Source organism: Dryas octopetala, chromosome 7, assembly GCF_963921425.1.
Source record: "Dryas octopetala chromosome 7, drDryOcto1.1, whole genome shotgun sequence".
Taxonomy (NCBI): Eukaryota; Viridiplantae; Streptophyta; class Magnoliopsida; order Rosales; family Rosaceae; genus Dryas; species Dryas octopetala.
In genome coordinates this window covers 14,181,060-14,192,513 of record NC_141372.1, presented here as the reverse complement: position 1 = coordinate 14,192,513, position 11,454 = coordinate 14,181,060, and the positions used below count along the sequence as shown (strand labels likewise).

The window sequence follows — 11,454 nt, the reverse complement described above, 5'->3', positions numbered from 1 at the left end:
TGCTCTTCCGCCCACCCGCGCCCACCAAATGCTCCGAGCCGAGCAGCCCACTGCTCCGAGCCGAGCAGCCCACTGCACCCGAGCCCACTGCTGCAAGCAACCGACCCGACCAGCTCCCTCACAGCCCCGGCCCGAGCTGAGCAGCAGCACCCCCCCCCAGCAGCGTGACTTCCGAGCACAACCTCACGCGCAGCACAACCCAAGAAATCCGACCCGAGCCCAGCCTCCACCTCCACTCGGCAACCCCACGCGCAGCTCTCCCCTCCAACCCGCGAAGAGCAGCCTCGACGAGAACACCCAACCAGATCCGGCCCGAGCCTGCACCCTCCGCGCAAAATCTCTCCGGCCCGAGCCCACCCTCCGTGCAGCACCCTCCGGCCCGAGCCCACCTACTTGCCCGATCCCTTGCTCTTCCGACCCGCGCAGGAATCCTCCGACCCGAGCCCAACACTCGCAACACCCGAGCCCGAGCCCGAGCCCGAGCTGCCTCTTCTCTTCCGACCCGCGCAGGAGTCCGACCCGAGCTCAACCGATCCGGCCACTCCGCAAGCTCCGACCCGAGCACCTCACTTCTCCACCCACCCGAGCAGCCCCTCCCCGTGTTGTCTTCAGACCCGAGCCCTGCTCTCCTTTCCGCCCAACTAGTGTTTAAACAAAGCAAAAAAAAAAAAGGCAAAACCAGCGGAACACAAATCCCACCCGAGCCCTCTCTCTCTATTTGCTTTTGTTTCCACGTGACTGCTGTGCACTTATCACCAATTCATCTCACAGCAATTCTCTCTCCACAAAACATCTACAGTAACAAATGTGAGATATGGGGTGGGTCTTTTATACCTGAGCTACACTGCTTAATCCCAGATTCTTATTTACAGAGGGCAACATCCCACCAGTACAGTGAACGGGGTTCACTGGGTTTTTTGCGAAGCGTCTACTGCTCGGAATACAGGGTGATCAGAAATTCAAAAAAAAAAAAAAAAAAAAAAAAAAAAAAAAAAAAAAAAAAGGGGGGGAAATCTTTCATATGTAACCCCCAAGCTTTCCTGCAGTACAGCTTTTCTTGCTAAGGAACTTGGGGGACTTCTAAACAGTAGCTTAAGCAGGAACAAGTGTTTGGTTACTTGTCGTTCTGCTCGGACTCTTTTGTGTACAAAGTTCCCAACCAAGAAGTATCTTTTGCTCGGAAACTTGGGGGACTTCTGTTCGTATGACTAATCATCTCGGCATAACGACAAGTCACACAAGGCCCAACACCATGCCGTTTGGGCCTAGACCCAAAAGACTAAGCCCTTCCTAGGCTCTTAGCCCGTGATCCACTAGGCTCCGGCCTCATGGGCTCCGGCCCCCTGGGCCCCGGCCTCTTAGGCTCCGGCCTCCCAAGCTCAAGCCTCCCGGGCCCCCGGCCCGTGTCAACTAACTCGGATCCTCGAGACCGGTGCCACGTGGCGTTCCTACAGTGCAAGTCACCACAAAGGACACGTGTCGTCACCGGATTGGTTGACGCTCTTCCAAAGGTACTATAAAAGAGGTACCTTCTTGTCACGAAAGGACAACTGAAATCATTATTATACTATTCACTCACTCTGCTCTCAGATCTCTCTGAACACTGACTTGAGCGTCGGAGGAGCTTTGGCCGGCACCACACCGGTGTCCTTCCCGCTCACTTTTGTGTGCTTGCGCAGGGTGCTTTGGATATCATTCTCTCTCATTACTCACCAGTCGGACCCAGCTACTCGTTCCTGCCCCACTTCGACGTGTCATCCACTCAGTGGTGGGTCAACGGGCCTACGTGGTTCGACTCGACGTTGACTGCTCTACCATTTTTGAGCATCAACACATATTAAATTACAAATTAAATAATAAACATTTTTTTTTCTTTCCCTCATTTTCCCCCAACTTGTCCACTTGCTCTCTTTATCAACAAATTAAATAAGCATATTCTCTCATGGGAAATAAAAGGGTTATATAAGCATATTTGTCCACTGCCATAAAACAACATCTTAGTCAACTCTCACATCAATCAGACAAACAACATTTGAAAGAATTTTAAGTTGGCTTTCTTCACTGTGACCTCTCCAAGTCTCCATAGTCCAGTCTTCTCTTCCCTCTCACCTTCTCTCTCTCTCCGACTCTCTCAGTCCCTCACTCCTTCCCTGATCTCTTCTCTCTCCTCCTTCTCCCTCCCCGATCTCCCTCTCTTCCTCCTCTCCCTCTGACAACAGGTGGCACGATCTGCCTCTTCCTTCCCTCTCTGCCTCCCCTCTCTCCGTCCGGTCTGCCTCCGAAATTTCTTGAATTTCGGAAAAATTATGGAAATTTCACCTAAATTTTCCGAAATCTTGACGAAAATATCTTGGTATTTTCATAAAATTTCCCCCTCCCCAAAAAACGAAATTTTTGGCAAAAAATTTCGAAATTTTCTTCCTTGCCCTCACTCAAGGACGACTTGACCAGTCCTAATTAAGAACTAGGAGGCCTTGTTAAAAATCCAAGTTGAGACCCTTTCTTCATCAAAGAAAACAATTATAAAAATTGTTTGGACAAAACATATTACCCAGACAAATCAAAAGCAATATTTCTTCACAAAGAGGCCAATACTATCTTACAAAATTGTTGGTTAACAAAAAATTACTTCAACAAAAAAAAAAAAAGCAACAAAATACATATATGTATATCCAAAACAAGAGAAACATAGAGAAAAGTAGAAACACATGATTTTCATTAAGGATTTTTTGAAGTTACCCACCTGAATTATGATCCCGTTTACACTTCACCACCTAACATTTTTTTTTTTTTTACTCAATGTGGCACCTTCATTTAAAAAAATTTACAATGTCACACCACTGTCCAATTCTGTCAGAAATAGTCATGTGCGCCGCATGTGACATTTTTTTAAAGGTCATTTTGGTCTTTTTGAGTCTCATGACATTTATTTAGAAATTCTTCTATTCATACCCTAAAATATTCTCTCCACACCCATAAATTTTTAATATTACCCAAAAATCAGAATTTTTCAAAAAAGTTAAAAACACAGAAGCAAACTCATTGCCTCAGTCTCCCTTCCTTCACTCACCAACGATCCCCCACTTCGACCTCCCGTTCTCCCTCTCCCCTCCTTCCAACCAGCCCATACCATATTTCTCTCAATTTTTCTTATTCTTCCTTCTTCTTCTGCTCTCTCTCCCTATTTGGGAAAAGCCAAAATCACCAACCACCATGAGCGTTTGGGGATACCAACAACCAAAGTAACACAAAGCCAACATATATCTTTTCAGTTTACAAAATACCCATCATCAATTAGCATTTACAAATTGGGTTTCCATCAAACATAAATCATCAAAGCAGAAAAGTATGAACTAAATCAAAGTAATAGGGCACAAGCAGAGAAAAAATGAAAATCCCAATGAAGCCTCCTTCTCCAATCAAAGTAATAGAGTAAAACAAGAGGGAACACCAATAGTCATGTGATTGAGATGATTGTTCGCAAATGCAGCTCGAATTTTGTCAAGGAACTCTTCTAATTGAGATGATTGTCCGCAAATGCAGCTCGAACTTGTCGGAGAACTCATGTGATTGAGATGATTGTACTTCTCACCAACATTATTAATAGACCCTAAAAACAATTACTTCTAACGATTATTCATCCAATTTACTAATTGCTTTTGGCCAAATGACATTTTTGGTTCCTGTACAATTTTTGGACCCTCTACATTTATTTTTGGTGATTTGGTCTCGTAAGTTCTAGACAATAGAAATTAAGTCCAAATAGTAAATATCGTTTAAATAGTTGACACATGGAAGCACATGCTTCGCTCATGACATTTCGAACATTTAATCCACCTAGATGCCTATTTTAAGCCCCTAACGCCATTTAACATATTCGGTTTGACGTTGAAACTTCTTAATTTTTTTAAAACTGATAGTATTTAATCGTGGGTATGAGCTTACATAAGCATCCAGGTAGAGTAAGATGTATGTCACTCAATGCAAGATACGTCAAATTTTCCATCATCTTAACGATTTAGACTTAATTACTATCGTATTGGAACTACGGGACTGAAATTTTTCAAATTAAAATAACAAAACCAAAGTGGAAATTTTATAAAAATACAAGCATTGAAAGTATCATTTGGCCTTTTTTTTGTACAAATACGGCCTAAGGGTTGGGGAAGGTGAGGCAAGAGTCAAACTCTGGCCTCAATGTGGGGATAAATGCCTTGTAATGTTGGAGCTACAGAGATGCCCCCACTGATGACCCACAATATTCGACTTGCAAGGCCCACCCTAGCATTTAGGAGGCCCTGTGCAAAAATGAACATTGAGCCCCTTCATCTATATAAAAAGAACAATTTTGGATGAAAAATTTATCATTGAAATATATCAAAAGCAACACAACATTGAAATGAAAAACAAAAACGACAAACAATATATATATACAGTTTGATTTTGAAGCCTTAAAGGAAGGCTGTCTATTTTTTTTTTATCAAGAAAGCAATTCATAAAGCCAAAGAGGCAAACCAAATAAACATAACAAACAAAAGCTACACGTGGCCAAAAATGACTCTTTGTAACCTGGTGCACTATTCAATTAACGATGTAGCGATTTATTTTGCAGAGTAATTAAGCTGAGAAGGCAGCTTAGGGAAGACATTGGCAGGGGGCAATTTTAGGAGTCAATGTCTGTTTCTTTATTTTGTGATTTATATCGTAAATTTGTTTTTGGAGTTTGTCTTGGCTCATTAGTATCGTAAAACGTCTTTATAGATCACATTTAATATTCTAGAATCTTGGGGTTGGGTTGATTTAAATAAATCGGATTAATTTCAGTAATCTTTATTTTCTTTGTTGTCAACTAATTCTGATCCAACCTAACTTTAAAATCAATCTCAGTCATAACATTGATTATTTGGTTCTAGAAGTGAGTTACCCGATCTTGGTGATTCATTCTAGGGTTAGTTAGATGGTCAATGTGGGGGCCCAAAATATATTGTAGATAACAATTCTCAATCACCTACAACAGTTTTGGTGTCTGGTAAAAAAAAAAAATTAAAAATTGCTTTTCTCCACAATTCTCAACTCCCCACAGCAAAATCAGAAAACAATTTTCTACCTGTTTTTGAAAAATTGCAGTGAACCACAACAACAATTAATATTTTATTTTACCCATAATATCCTCATTGAGTTTTGAAAATCACATCTCTTATCCTTATTTTATTTTACGTTTTATTTTGCTCTGACCCATCTTCTCCTTGAACGTTTCTCTCTTCAAAGCACCCTTACACTGTGGCTACGGCTACACATCCCAGTGCTTGGACCATCTCATTCTCATCTCCATCGTCATCAAACTACCCACCGTACATTGTCGCTTCCGACGCCATCGGACTAGAGTCATGTGAGTTAGTTCTCTCTTTTTCTTTTTCTTTTTTTCCTAATTTAGGTTTTCAAAATCTCTTTGTTTTTTAGGGTTTTGATATATTAGAATTTGTATATGGATTTTTTATCTATGGATTCGATAGATTATGAATTTTTGATTGTGAATCCCCTTATTTTCTTTTCAACTAATGTTGGGCGGGGTGTTATGTTTCTTATCATATTGTTTAGAGCTCAGATGATGTGTTTTCTACAATATATTGAAGCGGGTTTGGAGGATTTTTGGATGTAAAAAAAAAAGTAATTTGGTTAATTGATATATGCACTACTATTGATACAGGATGAAAACAAGTTATATACGCATATCAGTAATGAGAAGTTCAACTAGTATCTATTCCAATTTGTAAGGAATTACTATAGCAATGTTCATGAATTCCGAATTATTTGGGACACATTGCATTCATATTTTATAGAATTAATTATCCTAAGCTACCTTTTACTTATTGTTTTTACTCTCCAATACACCAATTAATTTTATTTAACAACAAGGTAAGTTGTAGCTTAGGTAGCTTATTTTGAAATCTGATCAATTATCATTTTATTTCCTTTTTGCCTTTCTCTTTCTTCTCTCTCTCCCCCCGCTATGTCTCTCTTCTCTTTCCTCTTCATTATCTTCTTGTTCTTCTTGTTCTTCTTCTTCGCAGAGCAAGCACCTCTGGCACGAACACCACCACCACGAGCAGCGCTGCTGTCAACGGGCTTGAAAATCTCAACGCTGACCAATAAGCAATGGATCTGCTCCGAGCTCAATCGAAGCCTTTTGGATTTGCTCTGACCACTCCGGCTTCTCCTCGATTGGGTATGATCAGAGCTCGTGGTAGACTCCTACTTTGATTTCTTATCAGTAGAAAGTTCTTGATTTTTTTTTAAGCTCAGTTTCTGAAACTGCAATTTCTGGAACGTTGTATGTGAACTGAAACTGCAGTTTATTAGAGTTGCAGTTACTAATTGCAAGTGAAACTGCAGTTTATTGCAGACTTGCAGTTGCAGTTACTAACTGCAGTTTTTGAAACTGCAGTTTTTTTTTTAAGCTCAGTTCTGAAACTGCAATTTCTGGAACGCTACTAACTGCTGTTTTTGAATCTGCAGTTTATTAAAGTTGCAAGCTTGCAGTTGCAGTTACTAATTGCAAGTGAAACTGCAGTTTATTGCAGACTTGCAGTTGTAGTTACTAACTGCAGTTTCTGAAACTATAGTTTTTTTTTTTTAAGCTCAGTTCTGAAACTGCAATTTCTGGAATGCTGTAAGTGAACTGAAACTGCAGTTTATTGAAGTTGCAACTGCAGATTATGTGTAGATGCAGGTGAAACAAGGTTGCGCAGGAATCTAGCAAGTTTGTAGCATGTGGCCCGCAAAAGAAGAATGAGTTGTTGGATTTTTATAGAATGTGGCCCGCAAAGAAATAATGGAGCTTTGTGTGTGTTTGATTAAGAAAAAAAATTGTCAGTACCTGTTTATTAATGGACTCTATTTTATAAGCCACTCGTCTTCAACTAGCTTGAAAACAATGGTTGCATTCTGGTATATATAGTCCCTAATATTTCCTTGGACTGGTACACGTACAAACATATTGGACAAAGTATTGTCATTGGGCTTGGACAATTCCAAACTCTCACCAAAATTTAATTAAGTTAGTATATATATTAGTGCACCCATTAACATACCACTTCTTAGAATTAGTTTTGGAAAAATCACTTAAAACGAATGGAATTTGTTTCTTTTTTATTTCATTTGTTAGCTTAATTAGAAGGGTGTCATTCCTTCCTCTTGGGGAGTAGGTGCAATAATCATTAACATATGTTAGAAGTAATAAATGATGTAATAGACGCAAATAGCAGAGTGAGATCAAATTTCAATACTACCCCATAAGTCAAACATGTAATGTTATTCCACATGTTGCGCGCATTATTCTCATTGAAGTAATTTAAAAGGAAACAATATTGTTTGTTCTAGTTAGCTACATTGCACATATCCTAAGTAATGACCATTGCTTTGGAATGGAACCACATTTATTCAAGTATATATATTGCCAAATTGTTGACTTATTTCTTTAAATCTTTAGGGTATAGACAAAAAACAAAAGTCAGTCTTTCTTTTCATTTACGTATATTAAGACGAATTATGTAGCAAAATTCACGTTAGACTCAGAATATATGAATCATTAATTAAGTTCATTCATGACACCGAATAGTACATATTCTGCTTGTTTCATTTTAACTTTTAGACCTCTTTCCAGTATTTTTTGCTTTGCTTTGCTTTGATTATTTTATTAGTACCATATACAAAACATATATATATATATATATGTTATTCCTTGTATGAATAAAGAAGAGAAAATTACAGATTTGGTCCACTTATTTTATACCTAGTTAAATTTTGGTCCACGATTTTTTTAAGTTCTGTTTTGGTCCACTAATTGTTTCACTTGTTCAATAAAGATCCAGATTTGTGACTTTAAATCCTTTTGGGTTATGTTTTCTTCAATTATAATTGAAGTATAAGTTATATTTCATCATTTTTTAGTCATAGAAACCAAGTTGGAGTATTAGAATCTCAGAGAATTGAGATTGGGTGAAATTTGAAAAATTGACAGTTTTGGGTACCCTACTTTAGGGTTAATTATCTTGAGTTTTAGAACTCCAATTTGAATGATATTTATATGGTTGTAAAGAAGAGATGCATAACTTTTAAACAAGTATATGTTTGCTGAATTTGGGTGAGATTTGATAGGGTAAAAGGCAGACTAAATTTGAGAAAACAAATATGGACCTTGATTGAACAAGTAGAACAATTAGTAGACCAAAACAGAACTTAAAAAAGATTGTAGATCAAAATTGAACTAGGTATAAAATAAGTGGACTACATCTGTAATTTCCTCGAATAAAGAATCATGCTCAATCTGTTATTCATAACAGATTGATCATCATTAATCACTATACACATGCATGCATTAATTCAATTTGAGTATATTGTTGAAGCCAAAATACATATATACAGATGGGAAAGAAGAATAGCTCCGGAGTTAAGGATGGTGTATTCAATTAGGATTTTAAATGACTTTGGTAGAATTAAAAAGTCTGGTGGTATTCAATCAAAACTTTTAAAGAGTTTATAAAAGTCTGGTGGTATTCAATCAATACTTTTAAAAAGTCTATGGTATTCAATTAAGATTTTTAGAGAGTCTATAAAAGTGACACGGTATTCAAAAAGTCATTGACTTTATTAAATGATAGACTTTAAAAGACTTTCATGGATTTTGTAGTGTAAATTATGTTATATCAAAGTCAATAATTTTCCAGCGTTCCTCCTGCAGATTTCAAAGAATTTCAAATATTAAAAAGATATTAAAAAAGTGGTATTTATTTATTTTTTAAAGAGTGATTGTAAACCCCCTAATCTTATTTTTCCACCCACCTCTTAATTTATTTATTTTTCTATATCCTCTTATAATAATTTTATTTTTAATATATTAATTTTATCCTCTTATATTTTTTATTTTTCTCTTATATTTAATTGACTCCTCATCCTGGGTTGAAACCAACAGCGTTGCCACAATGCAATGTAACAGCAAGATATTCAAACCAACCACTTCACAGTCTTTAAGTACTCAACAAAATCACAGATTATATATTCATAATTTGAGAAATAATGTTACCACCACATCATATAATGTTCTCAACCTGTCAATTCAATTAGACAAATTCTAACAACTCGTTAAAACACAATATTTGACAGTCTAACAACATAAAAACATAAAATTCAGAACACTTATAATAAATTATGGAACAAAATAATTTTGGTCCCTACAATTCTAGCCCCAACTTTTTATATTGTTTGCAATATTAGGACAATTTATAACACATGCATCTCGGTCTTGAAGCTCATCCCCATTCCACTCACTCACGGAGGACAAAAAAATAAAAAACATATTGGAGAAATCCTAAAATAAATAATAAAAAATTATATCAAAGTTATAAGAAGTCTATAAAAATCCTTCAAAATCTATGAGAAAAGTCAGGAAAACTCTAATAGAATTCTGTCAAAGTCTATGTGGAGTTTATGAAAGTCATTAAAAATCCATCAACTTTACTAAAGTCAATGACTTTTAAAAACTCTACAAAAGTCCATTAAAATCTTAATTGAATACACCCACCTAAAGACTCTTTGGAATGAACATGCATTCCTTGTATTTATGGACCTTTGTATCAAGTTGGTAGATGCAGGTCGTCGTCCTAGTACCTAGAAAGAAGAATAGCTCCGGAGCTTGAGGTATGGATCTTCCATAGTAATGAACATCTCTCTCTTCTCTTCCCACTCTTGTGGAAGTGGCTTTGATTTTCTTATCTTTTCTAGTTTTTGTGTCAAGTTCTTCACTTAATTACTCTCTTTTTCCCTTTTCTCAAAGAACTTTCAGCAACCTCAGTGGTTTCGACAACATGAATGTCATCTGAGTCATCACTACCTTTGAGAGCATCATCATCATCATCATTGGATGCCTCTTGATTTTCAGATGGAAGAACACCAGATGAGGGCGCCCAAGCATGCTCACTAGTGCATGTGGTGTTCATGAACATCCTATTCACCTTCTACTCCATTTCAGGACTAATGCCCTTAGTACAAAATTGCTTATACTTGGTGTTTTTCTGCATATTAATAGATCATGTGTCAATACATTGAATTCATGATAATAAAATAAAAAAAAAACAAAACAATAAATGAAAAACTCACAAGTGTACACACCTGAATTTTACTGAGCCACCATTCATCAGAAGCATCAATAGCACCAATTTTTGAATTCCACCCTAGACAAGTTTCTTTACCTTTTAATTCTTGCCAATATTTCCATTGTTCTTTCAGTATATCCCACTTAATTTCAATTGTTTTTTTACCATATTCTAGTCCAGTCTCTTTAGCAAAGTTAATTTTCAAACTTTGCCATCCTGCCTTAACAAAGTGGGTACTAGGACGACGACTTGCATCTACCAACTTGATACAAAGGTCCATAAATACAGGCAATGTATGTACATTCCAAACAACCTTAACTCCTGAGCTATTCTTCTTTCCCATATACATAATGTTCCTTGTATGGATGGATATATTGAATATTATTCCAACATCTCTCTCTGTGCACTATTAAATATTATTATGAGAGATATATTCATAAAGTTCCTTGTATGGTTTCTTCTCATACAGGAAATAGGTGGGTGATGGAGTTATTACAAGGAAGTAAACGTCGTTGTCATGATATGTTTAGAATGGATAAAGACGTGTTTTCTAAAATGTGTATTGACTTGTAAACTAATTATAGATTGAGAGCTTTAAGGAGATTATGCGTGGAGTAAATGGTGGGAATGTTTTTGCACGCTTTAGGACATGATGTAGGAAATAGGTTAATTCAAGAACGATTTCAACATTCGGGTGAGACCGTGAGTAGATATTTTAATATCTTACTAGATACTATGTGTCTTATGGCCATTTATATCATAAAACTGTTGGATCATGAATTTAACGGTACTCCACCAGAAATATTAAGAGTATCTAGTTATATGCCTCATTTCAAGGTAATTATTAAATTTAGGCTTTTTTAATAGTTTGTCCCTGAAAGTAACTTCAATTCTCACTTTTACCTCATAAGATTTATTTTGTATCACATTACCCCCTGAAACTAATTCTCGTGTATCACTTTGCTGCATGGGAGTTTGTTGCTGCATGAAAGTTTGCTGTATATATAGGAATTTGTAGTTGCATGGAAGTTTGTTGTTCATTAGAAATAAGTAGAACATAACACAATCATTTTATCCATTATATGATCTAAATTAGCTTCTATTAAATTTTGTTCGTTCTCTCCTAATTGCTAAAGTGTCTTGTAATCGTTCTTTTATTCTTTCTAATTCTCTTAAATTTATGTTTTGTATTTCTATAATATTATAATAATTAGTTCTAGTTTGATTACTAAGAGTATGTAATAATAATTGTTCTTCGTAATATTTTATCCTTTTTTTATTATATATAATACTTATATTAATA

General features: G+C 36.7%; 1 pseudogene; it reads right to left on the bottom strand.

Annotated features, from left to right (window-relative positions):
* Positions 1 to 1,017: 1,017 nt before the first annotated feature.
* On the bottom strand, positions 1,018 to 10,494 carry LOC147279918 (L10-interacting MYB domain-containing protein-like; annotated as a pseudogene).
* Between the last annotated feature and the right edge of the window lie 960 nt (positions 10,495 to 11,454).